The sequence below is a fragment of the Rhamphochromis sp. 'chilingali' genome (assembly GCF_963969265.1).
Source record: "Rhamphochromis sp. 'chilingali' genome assembly, chromosome: 6".
NCBI lineage: Eukaryota > Metazoa > Chordata > Actinopteri > Cichliformes > Cichlidae > Rhamphochromis > Rhamphochromis sp. 'chilingali'.
In genome coordinates, this window is record NC_137933.1 from 37,547,289 (window position 1) to 37,565,527 (window position 18,239).

Sequence of the window (18,239 nt, forward strand, 5' to 3'; positions counted from 1 at the left end):
TCACAAATCACCCCTGACACTCTTCTCCATCTACTCCACCGTGCCTGTACTCTCTTCTTCCGCTCTACTGGATGGTCAACTCCAAGTATTTCAAACCTCGCAGCTTCCTTTACTATTGAAAATAGTGTCGGGGACTGAAAATATTGTTTACCATTGAGGATTGTAGTCATAGTTGAATATACAGTAGTTAGGAACTATAAAACTGGAGGAATTAATAACCTGGAGTTGACATGTGTGCAGTTTAATGTACAAAATGATGTAAACCACAACTACTGCTCACTGCTGATAGTCTTCTGTAAACTGAGAATTAAGATCAGACTGGATATCACAACAACCTCTTATTTCCTGCAAGAATATTCTAGCAAAAGTATAATATTCATATTGTGGGATATGTTAAAATCCCACTTAGGACCCGTGTTTGTCCCGAGGTTTAAAGGTGACTTGTTTTAAACTCCCTTTTATAAACAGAGAATTTTGATTTGCATATGTTAAATACTACAATAAATAAACTGCAATTATTTATTAGATAACTTTTTTACGGTTAAATAAAGGGCATTATCAGTTCTTTTGCTTTATGGTAGTTCAGAACATTAAAAAAATAAATTTTATTCTGACTCACAGAATCATAAGTCCAAAGGTGCAATATGTCATAGAAGGTAAACACATTAAGAAGAGTAACCTTTCAGATAATTGATATGAAATTGTTTGCCAGTTTGCCCTTAGACTCATCTGCAGCATTCTTCATTAAAATGGCACAGCCTGTATAGCTTTATTTCTTTTCTTTTCTTATTTCCTTTTTTTTGTTGCTTTGAGCACAACGTACATAAAGTAAGGACGTGTAATGATAGTTTAGACCATTGTGTTAAGTAATACTTTTTTTCAACTACTTTTACTGAAGTGGAAAAAACAAATGTTCTTTTTTCCCTGAGGACTATCTTTGTCTGTATTTGTACTCCAGCAAGTTTCAGTAACATGAATACTTACGAGGGATAAGAGTGTAGGAGCTGGCCACAGGAGCTGATGTTTTTACATCACTCACTCACACACACACACACACACACACACACACACACACACACACACACACACACACACACACACACACACACACACACACACACACACACACACACACAAAAGGAGACCATTTGTCATGTTAGCTACCTATATGTGAACTATACTTTCGTGTCTCAAACTTTCAAATGCTGAATATTATGAGGAGGTAAATAATTTATTAAAAATTGATAAATGCTATATGATTTTGCTATAAAAAGGTAAAAACATCTTGGATTACTGTCTGTGGTTCAAGATGTTTTACACCGAAGAGAAACCGCAGAGAAACTAGACATCCTAGCAAGGATATACCCACACAGACAGTTGGTGCTTCTGAGGCTGTTTCTATAAATATAAGAAAAGAAAAAAATCCGTCTTAGAAAAATGTTATAGTTGCAGAGGGAGTCTATATTTCTCAGCACAAAAAGCAAAAATTTAAGCTTAAGACTTTAAGCCAAGAGACACAGCAAGCTGTAAGGTTGTCTTTAAAAGATGCTCCACTGTGGAAAAGCAGGTGACCTCCATTAAAGAAAGTGAAGCCCTATACAGATAAATACAGAAAGGTGAGCGATAAAGGGGATAAACCTGCAGTATTATAGAAAACAAGAGAGAAGGATGAGAGACTGAGCAGGAACCAGAGCAAACGGACAGATTGTTTGTTTTTTCTTGGTCTGATATAATCTGTCTGCCACGTATCACCTTCCTGATTTTGAGACGCTAAGCTCTTTATAAGACCATCTTAACATCTTGTTGTCTCCTTGTCTTTGTGTCTTTCTCTTTTGTCTTTTTCTATTTTGCCCAAGAAGCCCACCACCTAACTGCTAGTCAACTGTCATCAATCTAGACCCCAAGTACAAAAGTATTGACTTTTCCTTGTCAGGCTCTGCAGATAGATGCTGGCTTATTATTTTGGTTCAGCCCCCAAATATTGAGACACACAGTCCAGGGACTCTTGGCTCTATTGATTTGCCATTAACAGGCTGGCTAGCCTTTGGCTGTGTGTCCTGTGGAGTGTAAAAAGGCAAAACACACACATACACAGGCATTGACGGTGAAAACAGTTTCCGTCCTGCATTCTCTGAAGCACTTGACCTTTCTGCTGGACAGGGTTTACCTCTCCACATGTTGAAGGAGCTCTTGAAGAGCGTCTTCTGCTTCCTGGAAGTACAGAGTGTCCTCAGTATTTACACAGACTCTCTTTTCATCAGCACTCAAGTGCCTGCAGTTACAAGGTAATATGACAATGTAGTGACAGCCGCCTCAATGTCATACTTAGCTCTGAAAATTCTCATCTATGTAAAAATCATGCAGCAAAAAATTCATGTGCATTCCTTCTAAAGAACTGCAATTCTGCATCTTACATTATGATAACTCCTTACAGAAATTACACACTAGATTCATTCATTAATTGTTACATTAACATCTGATATTTTTACACAAAAAAACCCCATCCGATTATGACAAGAAAAGTCATCATCGTTTAAAAGGCTTTGTTTTTGTGAACAGATATTAGAAAGATAGCATCCTATGGACATGTAATTGCATCATGGTTTATTCATATTTGTTTATTTTTAGAAAATGAAGCATGCCAAATTATTAACATTTTTATTTGCTTGTGCTATTTCTAAGTAAATTATCATTTCTTATAATTATATATATATCTTTGCTCAGGTGTATTCAATTAGCCCTTCTGCAGCACAAACTGCAACAGTTGTTTGGACAGATCAGAGGCGTGGTGGCAAAAAATACAAAAAAGAAAAAAAAACCTGGTGTTTGACTTGAAACGAATTAATGACCATAGATTGTGGGTAGAAGAATTTATAGTTTACCGCCTTGCCACAGGTTGACCTGACTCATTCATAATGGACAGTGCAGTATGAATATGTGAAAAGCTTAGACTGTGGCGACACGGCAGGCAAAGTTTCCTTATGAGTGACATGCTATATAATTTAAAAGGTTTGTTTTGTGTTGACTAATGGTACCAAAACAAAATGACCTGCTGATCTTAACACTTTAAATTGCAGGGGCACATTAGGATATTCATTCTACTAAAGAAGAAGGTCAAAACAAGAAAGAAAAAAATCAAGTAGTGCATTCAACGAAAAACTTAATTTGGAAAAAAGACAAACTATGCTAAGCTAATTTAAAAATGATTTACTTCCCCATTTTATGTTGTCTCCCTTATTTTACCTAATGTTTTAATGTTAACAGGAATAAAGTCAATTGAAACAAATGAAATTTGGAGGACTGAGGACTCATAATAACATGGTGATGAGTCCTATGTGCTCACTGGTGGAATCGTCAAAATTCTGACTAAAGTCACCAAAGATGGTCTCTGTGTACAATGTGTGTACAATGTACACTGCATAAACACTGTAGGATGACCATAGGACAGGATGACTATGGGGCAGCTGTTGCTCAGGTGGTAGAGCAGGTCATCTACCAACCTAAAAGTCATGCTGGATTGAGCTGGCGATTGACACACTGCAAGTTTCATGTTACATGCAGAATGTTGACGTCTCTTTGGGCAAGATGCTAAACTCCACATCACCCCCAGAGAATATAATATACTATGATCCATACTGGGATAGATTGTAATCTTCATGTATATCAGAATCAGAAGACTTTATTTATCCCCAAGGGGCAATTAACAAACAACCGAGCAGCATACGTTGAAGATAAGGACAATAAGAACAGGCAATAGGAGTGAAATAGTAAATACACAGAATATACAGTATATACAGTTTTGAAATGACACAGTTGCATAATGTTGCGATATGCATAATGTATATAAATGCACAAATGTGCCCTCAACACATGCCGTGCAGTAATCAGTGATTGAGTAGCTTTAACACAAAATGTATAATTCTAACAATGATCTACACCCTGAAATAAGTAATTAAGTAGTAAAAATTTCCACCATTAACGAACTGACAACTTTGTAAGCAAATGACCTCCTGGCATACAAAATGCATAAAAATGGTTTCAGTTGTTCAACAGTAGCAGCAGCTACTGCAAGAAGACAGTTGTGTTTCATGTTTGTGTAACTGTGGCTCCAAATTACTCCTGCTTTTTCAGTATTTTGATAACACTAATGTTAATGACTGTGTCAGTGGGTATTATGCAAAATACAGCAGAGGAAAAAAAAGATAAAATCACAGTCTGGTTCCTGAACTATTCAGCTGTGAGACAGTTATAAATTGCCTTTTATGAACGTTAAATAAATAAAAGCAACAATAACACAAATAGAACAGATGAATACAACAGGTCCCTTTCCTCACAGTTGGTCCTCAAAAAACTAAAACTAGTAAACAAAACAAACCCTGGCACAACCAGAAAGTGGCTGATGCACAGGCTGACCAGCAATGCTTAGTATTGCTAGAATCTGTAAAAACCCAAGGGATACCAACCCTTCTATCGCTACGGCATACGGTCGATCTATGGGCCTTTTAATCCTAACAGTGCAGTTATGTGGCTTTTATTGGCAGTTTGATGCATATATATATATTTTTGAAGCCAACAAAATAACCATGCTTATGTTGTCTATTTTGTGAACACATCTTACTATAAGTAACACAAAAGCGCTTTAGATATTTTATGATGTGATAACGAAACTATGTAAAATGACAGCAAGTGATAGCAACTAAGAAAAAAATATTCTCTGTCTCATTTAACGATATATTTTAGATAATTTCAATAGATATTTATGATTCAGGTATTTGTTTTAGTATGATATATCGCACATATGAGAGTTAACTTGTTCAGGGTCATGGTGGGTCTGGAGTATATACCAGCTGTCACTGGGCAAGAGATGGGGTACACCCTCACCGCGAAAACACAGAGAGACCTATGGCCAATTTAGAATTGTGAATAACATACATGTGTTTGAATTGTAGGAGGAAGTCAAAGTATCTGTAGAGAAATCCCTCATTGGGAAAACATTTACACTATTTTACATGGAAGCAGATTGTTGACCACTTAATCAGAAGATCACACAAAATCACAAGATTCCCATCGATCCCAAAAAGCTTTCTTAAGAGAAAAATGGGGCCAAGTAAGGAATTTCTCAGGAAAGGATACTTTTACGGTGGCCTAAGACACACAAATACTTTAACAGTGACTACAGTGTGAAAAAGTTCTATTTACTGAAAAATCCAAATTTGAAACTTCTGGTAGCAACAGAAAGTTGTATGTTAGGAGATGAATAGGAGAGAAAATGATACCGCAGTGCAGCAAAATGCTACAAACTGGTGGTGGGAATATTCAAGCCTGGGGATGTTCTGCCTCCTCTGCACACCTGCATCGAATCGACTCCACCCTGACCAAGGAGAAGCAGCACAGAGCAAGGATACATACTGGAGCACGATAATGACCCAAAAACACTCCTCGGAGCTTCCCAAGAACTGCTTGAACACCGGGGAGTCTTTTCTCCACACTCGCCTAATCTCAACCCCACTGAATATTTATGGAACCAAGAAAGGCAAACATTCCTGGCATCAAAAGTATTTTATTTTAAACTACCTGACCTGAACTGCGTTAATGAAATCAACTAACTTAGATTCAAAATATTATATCATGAATTATAAAAGCGATAAATGGTGAAATTATGCCTCATGATAAATCACATAGAACATATGAATTGATAGCTAAGAGGTTAACGCAAACATCATGGGCAGCTGGTTGCAAACATAGTAACAACAAAACAACAAAAACGATGTAGGATGCCAGAGGTGTGTTAAAGAAATGATAGCCTTGGATATGGGGTCTTAAGATAGTACCAAAGGGAAAATAAGTAATATAAATTTATGTCCAGTGATACTTGTTTGACTTACAAGGCTTACAAGTAATAAACAAAACTGCAGTTTCCAATCATGGCCACGCCGTCATGCCACCAATAAAAACAAAAGTTTGATGCCAAACACTTTTGCTCCCATACTCTTCATGCCAAATAAAACTAATTATGTATGCAGGCTACGTTTCCTTTGTTTATTTTTACTGGCAAACTGGTTTAGAGGCTGCCTCTGTGGTAAGAAAAACTAAAATCAAAAATAGATTGACATAAAATGCCAAACTGATCATTTTGTAAGTGATGATGACTGCCAGTTCTCCAAGAAAGAACTGTTAATGAGTTAACACAGAAGAAAAATGCTTCTGGACTGACAAAGGCATCGCATCAGAGTTTGTCCAAGTTGTCACTTGCACTTGGTCAATCCACAGAGAACAGATGATCATTTTGTGGTTTTAGAAGCCATCACATCCCATCTATCCCCTACTGGCTCCCCTTCAGCCACTCTCCTGTGACTTGGCAGACATGCAAATGATCCTGTCAATATCGCCCTCACCCCACATCTCCAGCTCCCAACCCTGCAAATAAGTCATGTCCATTTGCTGAAATGGGGGCTGTGACCCAGGCTGGCTGTCACACCACATACTGCCTCTCCTCAGTCACTTTGGAGATAGTACTGACATCTCAACTAAGGGACAGAAGAAAGAACATAAGGGAGAAAGTTTGAGATTTATGTTTGGCTGTTTGTTCATGGGGATTATAAGAATTACTTTTGCAGCATTGCAAACATTACAAATTCCATACGCACACAAATGCATATGTAGAGAAAACCAACGGCATTCGCATATCTCTTCCAGTTTTAACTGAGCCTGAATAAATGTGTGCCAATAAAGACTTTAGTGCAACTTTTTGTACTCTTGGGCATTACTATAACTAACGGGGACCTGGAGCCTATCCCAGCTTCCATAGGCTGAGAGGCGGGGTACACTCTGGACAAGCTGCCAGTCTATCGCAGGGCTAACACACACACAATTCACACTCACATTCACACCTATGGGCAATTAAGAATCACTAATTATTCTAAACCATCTAACTGCAAGTATTTGGACTGCAGGAGGGAACCCACACAGACACAAAAAGAACACACAAACACTACACAGTAAGGGCCCAGCCAAATGGGGACTTTCTTGCTGTGAGGCTTCCTGGTTATTAATTTACTAAACACACCAATTAAATTAGTAATAAAATTATATATTTATGTATTCTTTTTCTTTGCAAGCTACTTATTAATTGTATAAGACAAAGTAATTACAGGCAGTATTAATGTCATAGTTTATCAACACTTATTTTTAGATATGCATGAGGGCATGTTCCAAAAATATTTAGCAAAATGTTTTAACAAACAACAATGTGACATATACAACATGTCAACAACGTACACGTAACATAGATGTAAAGTTGCCATTTGTTTATTAAATATGACTTGTAAGGATTTTAGTGTCATGAAAATAATAGCCAAAAGATAAAAGTTGTATGATTCGCATTACTCTACTGGAGAAAAATAGTATCTATTCTATTCTGTTCTCTTTTGCCAAATTGTTGCTCAAATTCAGCCTTAAGAACTATTCACTCATAGTTTCCTGTTTCCATGACACCATTTTTTTTTACTCGGCTGCTGAGTTAATTCAAAAAACCATCTCTTTAAATAATTCCATAGGCTTGACTGATGCTGACAATGTCAACTAAAAGAACCATTTGTCACAACAACCTTTGAATCCACTTTAATCTATCATGTAATGACTAGATGTCTTGCCATAAAATATGATACTGACAGTCCTGCATTTTAACTGACTAGCTTTGAGTTAGTTTAAATATTAAAAATGTTAATATTACAGCAGATTCTTAAATCATTCTACACCTTGATATAAGGCATATAAGTATATAGAATACACAGCATGCAAGGAAAAATATTCCTGCGATGTTATTTCACTGGTTCACAAGTGGAGGTAAGGTGGTAAAGAACAAGGTCGCTAAATGTTAAAAACATGTTGGCTTGAAATTGTTTTTCTTCCAGATGTTTAATGAGGAATTATACAACTATGTAAACAAAAGTTTGCTCACACCTACTCATTCTAGGAGTTTTTCTTTCCTTGACAGCTATTTTATCTCTTAAGGAAATTATCATCACATAAGGCCTTATGCGGCAATTAAAAAACAAAAAAACCCCAACAAAACAATGTATCCACTGCTTGGATACGCTGACGTTTGATGGCAGTTTTATAGATAATTGGAAATATCTTACCCTCATGAACATGTGTGCCTTGTCAGAAATTAATTGGTGTGATTCCTTGCTTTCTTAATATCCTTTAGACCATTAGTTTTGTTGTGCAATTTTGAAATTTTTGGGTCCAGCCTTGTGTGTCTGTGAAATTTGGAAAGGGTAAATTGATGGCAGCTGCATGTGAGGTTCCTCTTTTGAAACATGACACATCCCATCTGGTTTGCGTTTAATGGAACCATCATTTGTTTTTCAGGACAAATGACCCAAAAACAGATCACCAGACTGCATGGGTCATTTGACCAAGAGGGAGATTTATTGCGTGTGACACAAGATGACCGATCCTACAAAATCAAAAGACCTAAAGATTAGGGATAAGTTTGATCAATGACTGAAGTAAAAACAATTCACAGACTATGTTAACTCGATTTTGTAAAATTTGGTTATTCTAAAGCTGAGGCTGTATCGCAAGTTTGAGCTCTTGTTGGAAGAGTTGGGATCTGAGGAGGCAGAGAAATAATTTCAGAGAGCTGATCGACTTGGAGTCTAGCTGTGTTTGAGGTAAAATAGCATTATTTTGGTATTTCCATGTTATTGTATTTTTCATACTGGTGCATGTTTTTTTTTTTTTTTTGCTAAATTACTCAGCTGGTGTGAATAGCTGCCTTAAGCATGGGTGAGTCCAAAACACATTTTTAATACACAAAATATTCTCACAGATTTTACTTGTCCTGTGTGCAAAGGCTTTTAGTATCAGAAAGGAAGATTATCCAGGCTATGCTCATGTTGCACAGTCAGGTCAACCCCTCACATCAAAACACAAAGATTGCAATCGTTAAAACTATGCACAGTAAATATTTTTGAGATTTGTTTCAAAAATTACAACTGAGCTACCATTTGCTAAATAATATAAAGGGACTATCCACTTAGCTGGCCATTGCGGTCCAATGCCATCCTGTAAATGTGACCCAGGCCTGACACCAGGGCATGGCAGTAAAGATGGGCAATGAAGCTTAGCTTTTAGGGCTACAGTGTGGGCTTTAAATGTGCTAAACAGAATGTGGCATTTTGAGGTGTGTACGTGTGTGTGCTGTCAATTGTGTGTATGTAGGTGCAGAGTGATGGTGGGTGTTGCTCTATTTACTGGGCATTCTGCCTCTAGAAACAGCCCTTGTCTTCACCTCAGAACAACAGGAGACATGACAGCCATACGGTCCCTCTGCAGCTGGCTAATTGTGTGCAACATGTCTGTGGAGTGGAATGCTTCTAGCCCACCGCCTACCCCACTTCTTCATGACTGTCCTGATGATAAAAGCTTGCTGGTTACACAGAACAATAACCATTTAGGTAAGGTATGATTCACAAGGTGTTCTTTGGCTGAGATACCGCACAGGAGCTACAGAACATAATGGTGGAGCCCAACACTGTAAGGTTAGATTCTCCAAAACTGTGAACATAATCATCTTTTATTTGCTACACAGTGTACTACCCACGATGGAATAACACTGAGCAAAATGATGATTCATAAGTGTCTGAAATCGCAGTGTACCACTCTGCAGAGTGTGACGGTAGACAAACTGAACATAACAGTTCAGACATCAAAGTATTCTGGTCAGATTTCAAGGCCAAGCAGACATTCAAGGACCTCAATATTATGAATTTTAATGGATTTTCATGACTGCCCAGTGACAATATGCAAAATAAATAAATAATTACATCTAAGCATAAGTATGGTCACTGGAAGATAAACACACGTTCTTGTCTTTTGGGGTAAATGTAATCATGGCAAAAATTTTTTTGCCAATCATCCATACTGATTACAATAACACTGTAATTACCACTATATAAGGAAGTACAGAATAATACTGTATTTGTAATACATGCAATGAAAACACAGTAATCAAAACTGGATAATGTTTATTGTTATTTAATTTAATTATTTAATAATTTCTGATTCTGCCTAGTGAATTGTAACAGAAGCCACATGTGCTACAATTAAGTATTTTTCTATTTTTGTATTGACATAAAAATAATCCATTTGCAGGTATGTTTAGATCATGTGACCTTAAACAATGCCATACCTATACTGCCATACCCATTAAGGCTACCACAGGACTTCCCATGATGAACTGAATACTCCTTTATTCTTTGTTTTCACTTCCTGTGCATGTACAGTTCATGGTAAACATTCATGGTAAACATTCAACACAATATCATGGCAAAGCATATAAGCTGGTCTACTGTGTACACACTTTGACTCTCCAAAATGTGAAATGGGAAGTTGCAGTAATTTGCAGTAAGCTGCAGTACCAGCAGAGGAAGCTATTTTATTTTTATTTTATTCTAATTTTATTTCAACCCAACATGAAAATAATCACAAGAAACAGACATTACTAACAAATTTAGATATAAATGCATATTAGCCACCTAGCGTAATTGTAGCATAGAACTGAAACACTAATTGAATAGTTCCGTTGGCTTTGGTATACACTGGGAACATGTCATTGAAAAGCAATGAAATAGCTGACCTTGCATATCAGTCTGTGCCTCCCATGTTTGCTCTCTTTGCAGACATTTCCATACTTTTTACTCCTCATCACTTTGAAGCTTTCAGAAAGATTTAACGTAACAAGTTGTAACAAAGAAACAATTCACCCTGTACATTATGTAAAATGAATGTGGTATAACCCTGTTTATGATCTTTGATGTTACACTAGTGGTGGTGCTTTAGAGTCTGGAAGTGCCTCTAAGATTTAAGTCTTCCCATTGCAGACATCTTTAAATACTAGATGAAAGTTTCCAATTTGGGAGGGTAAGTTTTGATCTTTGTTTATTCATGTGGTGCTTTGGTAGATGTTATTCAGTTTGTATGCCATAATTGTGTTCTTGTTATTCAATCAAAGTTTCAGTTTCAACTGTGATTTGGTTCATGGCTAAATACCAGCAATGACAATCTCATTAGCCTTGGCTAGAAAGCATGAAAAATGTGTTAACATTTCCCTCTTCCCTATGGTTATGCAAAATTTTAGCTCTGAATACAACTATCACTAAATATTCTGCAGTATGTTGCTGCTTTTTATCAATAACTGTATATGTGTTAGACCAAAGGCCTGTAGTCCACATAAACACTGGTTTATCTCACTATTTCTTTCTCCCATAAATGGAATGCTCTGTGCAGATTTACAGCTGTTCCATATTTTTTCCTGGATTTTTCAAACGTCTGACCTCAACTTTCTCCATGGGATGTTTATTGCCATGAATTTCTTTGTGTCCTTCTCTGTTGATTAGTAATTTCCGCCAACCTTGGAACAGACTTGTTTGGTATGTAACCTTTTACAGGAGTTGATCTTGTAGACATAAACCAAATTACTTATCACAACAACAGTTGTATCAATGTCACACAGTGGAAATTTGTATTTATCTTGTATATTGTTTTTATTCTGATTTTTAGTGTTTATTTATGAGTGTTTTATTTGCATGGTTTTATTCTGTTTCTATTGCATGGTTTTTAGTGTTTTATGTAACATGGTTTTTATCCACTGTGGACTGGCTGCACATGGGACAAATTAGCTGATAGGGACCACCTGCTGAGGCAGGGGTGTGTCCAGAGGTGGCCTATCAGCTGTGTAAAGACCTTTTAAAAACAGGCTAGCTGGGCACTGAAAGAGAGAGGCCCCAGACTGGAAGGTTAATGCGAGATGGCAAGTGTGATGCGGCGACCAAGTCCTGACCTCATGGAACGGCAACAGTAAGAGACAACGCGTGTGATTGGCAGCAGGGCAGAGGTTTACCTCTGCCTGCATTTGTGAGTAGGGTCTCTACTGTTGTTTACTGGGTGCAGCTGGATTGGGAGAGGGTCACCATGGCCATGAGCCAGGGCCGCTTCTGGGACCATTGTTCTGGCCCCTATTTGTTATGTTGCAGGACACCGACGCAAGGGGAGCTGTGGCGGTGGTCGCATCATGGATTCGGGTGCAGAACGCAAGCCGGGCTGGGAAGCGATGGGCCAGCGGAAGGACAAGAAGATGGGTGGCTCTTTCTTGTCTGCTGAAGACGGGGCTGGCGTGGACTCTGCTCTAAAGGAGGAATTCCTGGCCTGCTGATGGACCCATAATGAACATGTGGCCTAATTATAGCAGGGGGGTTTTTAGTGAATGTAGAAAATGGTAGTTTTACGGGTTTTAGAATTGTTTTTAGTAGAGAGCAAACATTTTATTACATACATTTTAAGGGTGTTTTTATTTGTGCTCCCTGGCCTAGTAATAAACTGTTTCTGATCAGACCTGCTTCCTCTCTGTGCCCGTGGTATCTGACTCGCTTGCTCCCCCTTGTATTTTAAAGAATCTTTCTTTTTAGCGTGACATTCTGGCGCGACCGCTTTAGTGTTCGCCGCGTGCTACATCAAGGCACTTTATTAAATAAGGTAAAGACTTTACAGTAATATGGAGAAAACTGCATCAAACAATGCCCTATGAAGGAGGAAAACAGAAGACAAAATCTCTATGGGAACAACACAGGACAAAAGACACATTTAAATTTTAGATACAATTTATAGACATACGGGCGGTCCATCTTTCAAGCTCAGGTGCTCTACTAGAGACCTGGGAGCTTGAAGGTCCTGTGCAGTATCTTTGCTTTTCCTAAAACTGCACTCTCAGGACAAAGATCTCCGATGTTGTTCCTGGGATCTGCCGAAGTCACTCGCCTAGTCTGGGGGTCACTGCTCTGAGTGCTCTAATTTCCACTGTTACATTCACTCTGGTCATCTTTGCAAGTTCTTCTCTCAGCCCTTGCTACTTCTACAGCTTCTCATGTCCCTTCTTCCTAATGTTGCTGCCACTGGCATAGCTACATCTTTCACTACTAAAACTACTAAACAGATTTGTTTGCTGTACTGGGATGGATTTAAAGCAAAGAACAGTTTGTTGGACTGGTGTCATGGTAATGGTGCTCATGGTCAGAGTTAGGTTACATCAAGTGTAGCAGAGATGAACTAACTAAATTCGACCTTCATACCAACTTTATACCTTCTAGTAAAAAGACAACAAACAGTGTACTCTCAGTGTAGAGAATGGAAATTATCCAGGAAAGCTCATGAAACATTTGCGTAGCACAGATCACCTGATCGAAGCCTGTACATTAAGAAAAATAGAAATTATTGTAAGTTGTAATTCTTTTCCCCACACTGAGCCACTACAACTGATTTTAGGGTTCCCCCACATCCTGAAGCCCACTTTAACCCTTTTGCTACACATTTGCCTCTTTAGAGGCAAAGTCACCCTCTGCAAAATAGGCAACAAAAATATAGCTATTTTTCTCTTCTCATGTTCTTTAAGGTGAGTACATTTAATAGAATTAAAATTTAAGATAAGATAAGATAAGATAAAACTTTATTAATCCCTCGGGTGGGTTCCTCTGGGAAATACGGTTTCCAAAAGCACAGAAGTTACAGTTACAGAATATTTTATATATATATATATATATATATATATATATATATATATATATATATATATATATATATATAATATCCACAATGACGGCGAAACAACTAGTAGCTCAGTGTTCCAACATTCGAAAGAAGGGACTGCTCTCACAGCTAGAGATTGACGAGGTACAACACAAATGCTACGGCAAGGAGGAGTCAGGACGCCAGGTCAGGGGGGAGATATCATCACCCCCACCCGAGATTGGGTACATAGCCCCAAGTGCGATAGGAGAAGGATCGTTGAGTGCGAGAGGAACTGACCTGAAAAATAGGATCATGGCCAAGCTTGAAACCTGGATCCCCCGTAGCCGGTTACCAAGATTACGTGAAGTACCCTCAGAAGGTCTGCTAGATGATGTTAATGCAGCACTACGGGCAATACCTACAACCACAATTACCGACACTAACAAGCTGATCTACAATACGGCAGCAGTGATCAGTGAGATGCTTGGTTACAAGTTGAACAGCCACAAGGGGCAGTACCCTCCATGGAGAAGGAGGCTAGAGGGCAAGATCAAAGTAGCACGGAGGGAGGTTAGCCAACTAACAGAGTTGCAGAAAGGTGCGACAAATAAGGTGCCTAAGAAATACAGCAAGCTGTCCATACCTGAGGCCTTGGAAACTGCCAAGCAAAGACTCACAGCCTTGGCCAGCCGCTTGAGGAGGTACACCAGAGAGATAGAAGGCAGGAGAATAAACCAGCTGTTCTCCACAGAACCAGCAAAGGTGTACTCTCAGTGGCAAAGGAACAATAAGAGAACAGCACCACCAAGGCTGGAGACGGAGCAATACTGGAAGAGCATATGGGAGAAGGATGCAACCCATAACGGCAATGCTCAGTGGCTAGTGGATCTGAGGGCAGACCACAGCGACCTCCCTGAACAGGGTCCAGTAACCATCACAGTGGCAGATATCCAAGAAAGGGTCTCCAGTATGAAGAGTTGGACAGCACCAGGGCCCGACATGGTTCACGCCTACTGGCTAAAGAAGCTGACTGCACTCCACGAGCGTCTGGCAGCACAAATGAACCAGCTGCTAGTTAACGAGAGACACCCGGAATGGCTAACTGAAGGCCAGACGGTCCTGATCCCCAAGGACCCCAAGAAGGGACCGGTCCCCTCCAACTACCGACCAATAACCTGCCTCAGTACTACATGGAAGCTCCTGTCAGGCATCATATCGGCTAAGATGAACAGGCACATGGGTCAATACATGAGCGGGACACAGAAAGGAATTGGCAAGAATACCAGAGGTGCAAAACACCAGCTACTGGTAGACAGAACAATCAGCCGAGACTGCAAGACCAGACTGACCAACCTGTGCACTGCCTGGATTGATTACAAGAAGGCCTATGACTCAATGCCCCACAGCTGGATACTGGAATGCCTAGAATTGTACAAGATCAATGGGACCCTAAGAGCCTTCATCAGGAACTCAATGGGGATGTGGCGTACAACACTAGAGGCCAACTCCAAGCCCATAGCACAAGTTACCATCAAGTGCGGGATCTACCAAGGAGATGCTCTGTCCCCACTGCTGTTCTGCATAGGCCTGAACCCCCTCAGTGAGATCATTAACAAGACTGGCTACGGATACCGACTACGGAACGGAGCAGTTGTCAGCCACCTCCTGTACATGGATGACATCAAGCTGTATGCCAAGAGTGAACGAGACATCGATTCACTGATCCACACTACCAGGCTATACAGCAATGACATTGGAATGTCGTTCGGACTGGAGAAGTGTAGTCGGATGGTAACAAAGAGAGGGAAGGTAGTCAGAACTGAGGGGATTGAACTACCAGAAGGCAACATTGCAGACATAGAGGACAGTTACAAGTACCTGGGGATCCCGCAGGCAAATGGGAACCATGAAGAGGCCGCTAGAAAGGCTGCAACCACCAAGTACCTGCAGAGGGTCAGGCAAGTCCTGAGGAGTCAGCTGAATGGTAAGAACAAGATCCGGGCCATCAACACATACGCCCTGCCCGTGATCAGGTACCCTGCTGGGGTAATAGGCTGGCCAAAGGAGGAGATAGAAGCCACTGACATAAAGACAAGAAAGCTCCTGACCATGAATGGAGGGTTTCACCCCAAGTCCAGCACCCTGAGGCTGTACGCTAAGCGGAAGGAAGGGGGCCGGGGACTGGTGAGTGTCAGCACCACAGTCCAGGATGAGACAACGAACATTCAAGAATACATTGGGAAGATGGCCCCAACTGACCGAGTGCTCAGTGAATACCTCAGGCAGCAGAAACCCAAGAAAGAGGAGGGAGACGAGGAACCATCATGGAAGGACAGGCCCCTGCACGGTATGTACCACCGGCAGATAGAGGAGGTGGCTGATATCCAGAAATCCTACCAGTGGCTGGACAAAGCTGGACTGAAAGACAGCACAGAGGCACTAATCATGGCAGCACAAGAACAAGCTCTGAGTACAAGATCCATAGAGGCTGGGGTCTATCACACCAGGCAAGACCCCAGGTGCAGGCTGTGTAAAGATGCCCCAGAGACAATCCAGCACATAACAGCAGGGTGCAAGATGCTAGCAGGCAAGGCATACATGGAACGCCATAACCAAGTGGCCGGCATAGTGTACAGGAACATCTGTGCCGAGTATAACCTAGAAGTCCCGAGGTCAAAATGGGAGATGCCCCCAAGGGTGGTGGAGAATGACCGAGCTAAGATCCTGTGGGACTTCCAGATACAGACGGACAAAATGGTGGTGGCTAACCAACCGGACATAGTGGTGGTAGACAAACAGAAGAAGACGGCCGTAGTGATCGATGTAGCGGTTCCGAATGACAGCAATATCAGGAAGAAGGAACACGAGAAGCTGGAGAAATACCAAGGGCTCAGAGAAGAGCTCGAGAGGATGTGGAGGGTGAAGGTAACGGTGGTAATCGGAGCACTAGGTGCGGTGACTCCCAAGCTAGGCGAGTGGCTCCAGCAGATCCCGGGAATAACATCGGAGATCTCTGTCCAGAAGAGCGCAGTCCTGGGAACAGCTAAGATACTGCGCAGGACCCTCAAGCTCCCAGGCCTCTGGTAGAGGACCCGAGCTTGAAGGATAAACCGCCCGCAGGGGCGTGCTGGGTGTTTTTTTTTTTGTTTTATAAAATATTCTGTAACTGTAACTTGTATTTTTATTTTTATACCTATTTATTCTATTTATCCCCTTCATATATATATATATATATATATATATATATATATATATATATATATATATATATATATATACACACACACACACACACACACACACACACACACACACATATATAAATACAGAGACATATATAAATCAAATATATGAAGGGGATAAATAGAATAAATAGGTATAAAAATAAAAATACAAGTGAATTGCACATTTCAAGTATTGAGGTCTATTGCACCATTGACTATTAACAAAAGTATTGCAAGTATTTAGCCTGAAATAAAGGTTATATTTTACTAATACCATTTTATCATAATATTAATATAGCACAAGGTTCAGTTAGCATTTCACAGAAACAGCTGGAGCTTTTTTTTTTTAAACTTTCTTACTTTGAGTACATTTCAGAGCCTGTTTTTTTTTCCAATTTTACTTGAGAAAAGAAGTTGAATCAGTACTTTAGTTTTTAATAGAGTATTTTTTAACATTAGTACCTGTACTTCTACTTAAATACACAATGTCTGTACTCTTGCCACCTCTGCGAGAATGCCCCGTTATTGTCAGGCATGCATACAAGCACATAGGGGGCATACAGACTACTGAGTACCAATTTGAGTTGTTGCAGTGAAACTTTGACAAAATGGACTAGCCTGCTAAGCGATTTTCTCACTTTGATTTTCAGTGTCTTAGAATTCAGTTCTTTGTAGGTTGCTAAATTTTATTTCTATCAAACACTGTGGTATGCTCTCTTTCCTATGACATTACCCAGTCCTTAACTGTATCCAGCATGATTTAAGGGTTCCCCCACATGCCACTGAGATCTGATGTTTCTTCAAAGTGCTCCTGTAATTTTTTTTGAGAAGTGTTTATGCTACATACAATGCGGATACACATCTTAAACATATGCAAGTAGTTTTTGATTGCTTTTTCTTTTTTTTTGCTAAAATATTGAATATACACAAGCATGTTTATGAATAAAGAAATGCCGAGATTGTGTGGTAAGAAAACTATGTGCAAAAGAAAATGCATAAAAACTTGTTTAGGAGAAATGAAAGCGCCTTCAGGAGAAAGTTAGTAATCATGTGGTTGCCAGTGTTTGTATGCATGTGCATACAACAAAAGGTGGAAAAAACATTTTACATAGCAAAGGAAGGAGGATAAAATAAACAGGAAGAAAGAAAATATCTCGCTCGCTTAAGCTGCTGATGGGAATACGCTAGTATTAGGTTTAACCTTCACACTAACAATCCAATAGAATGATTAAAGTCAGTGACCTACTTTTCCTTGCCTAATTCAATCCAGCCCAAATTTACCTTGAGAAGGGGAAAAGGAGTTCCAGAACAGAAGTGGAGAATCCCCGAGGAGGGAGCACAATCTTGGGCAAATGCTATCAACAGAGAACGACACCAATAGAGATTGACAAAAGTGTGGCACAGGTAGACCTCCAGCTGAACACTTTGTTGTGGTCTTCATCAAAC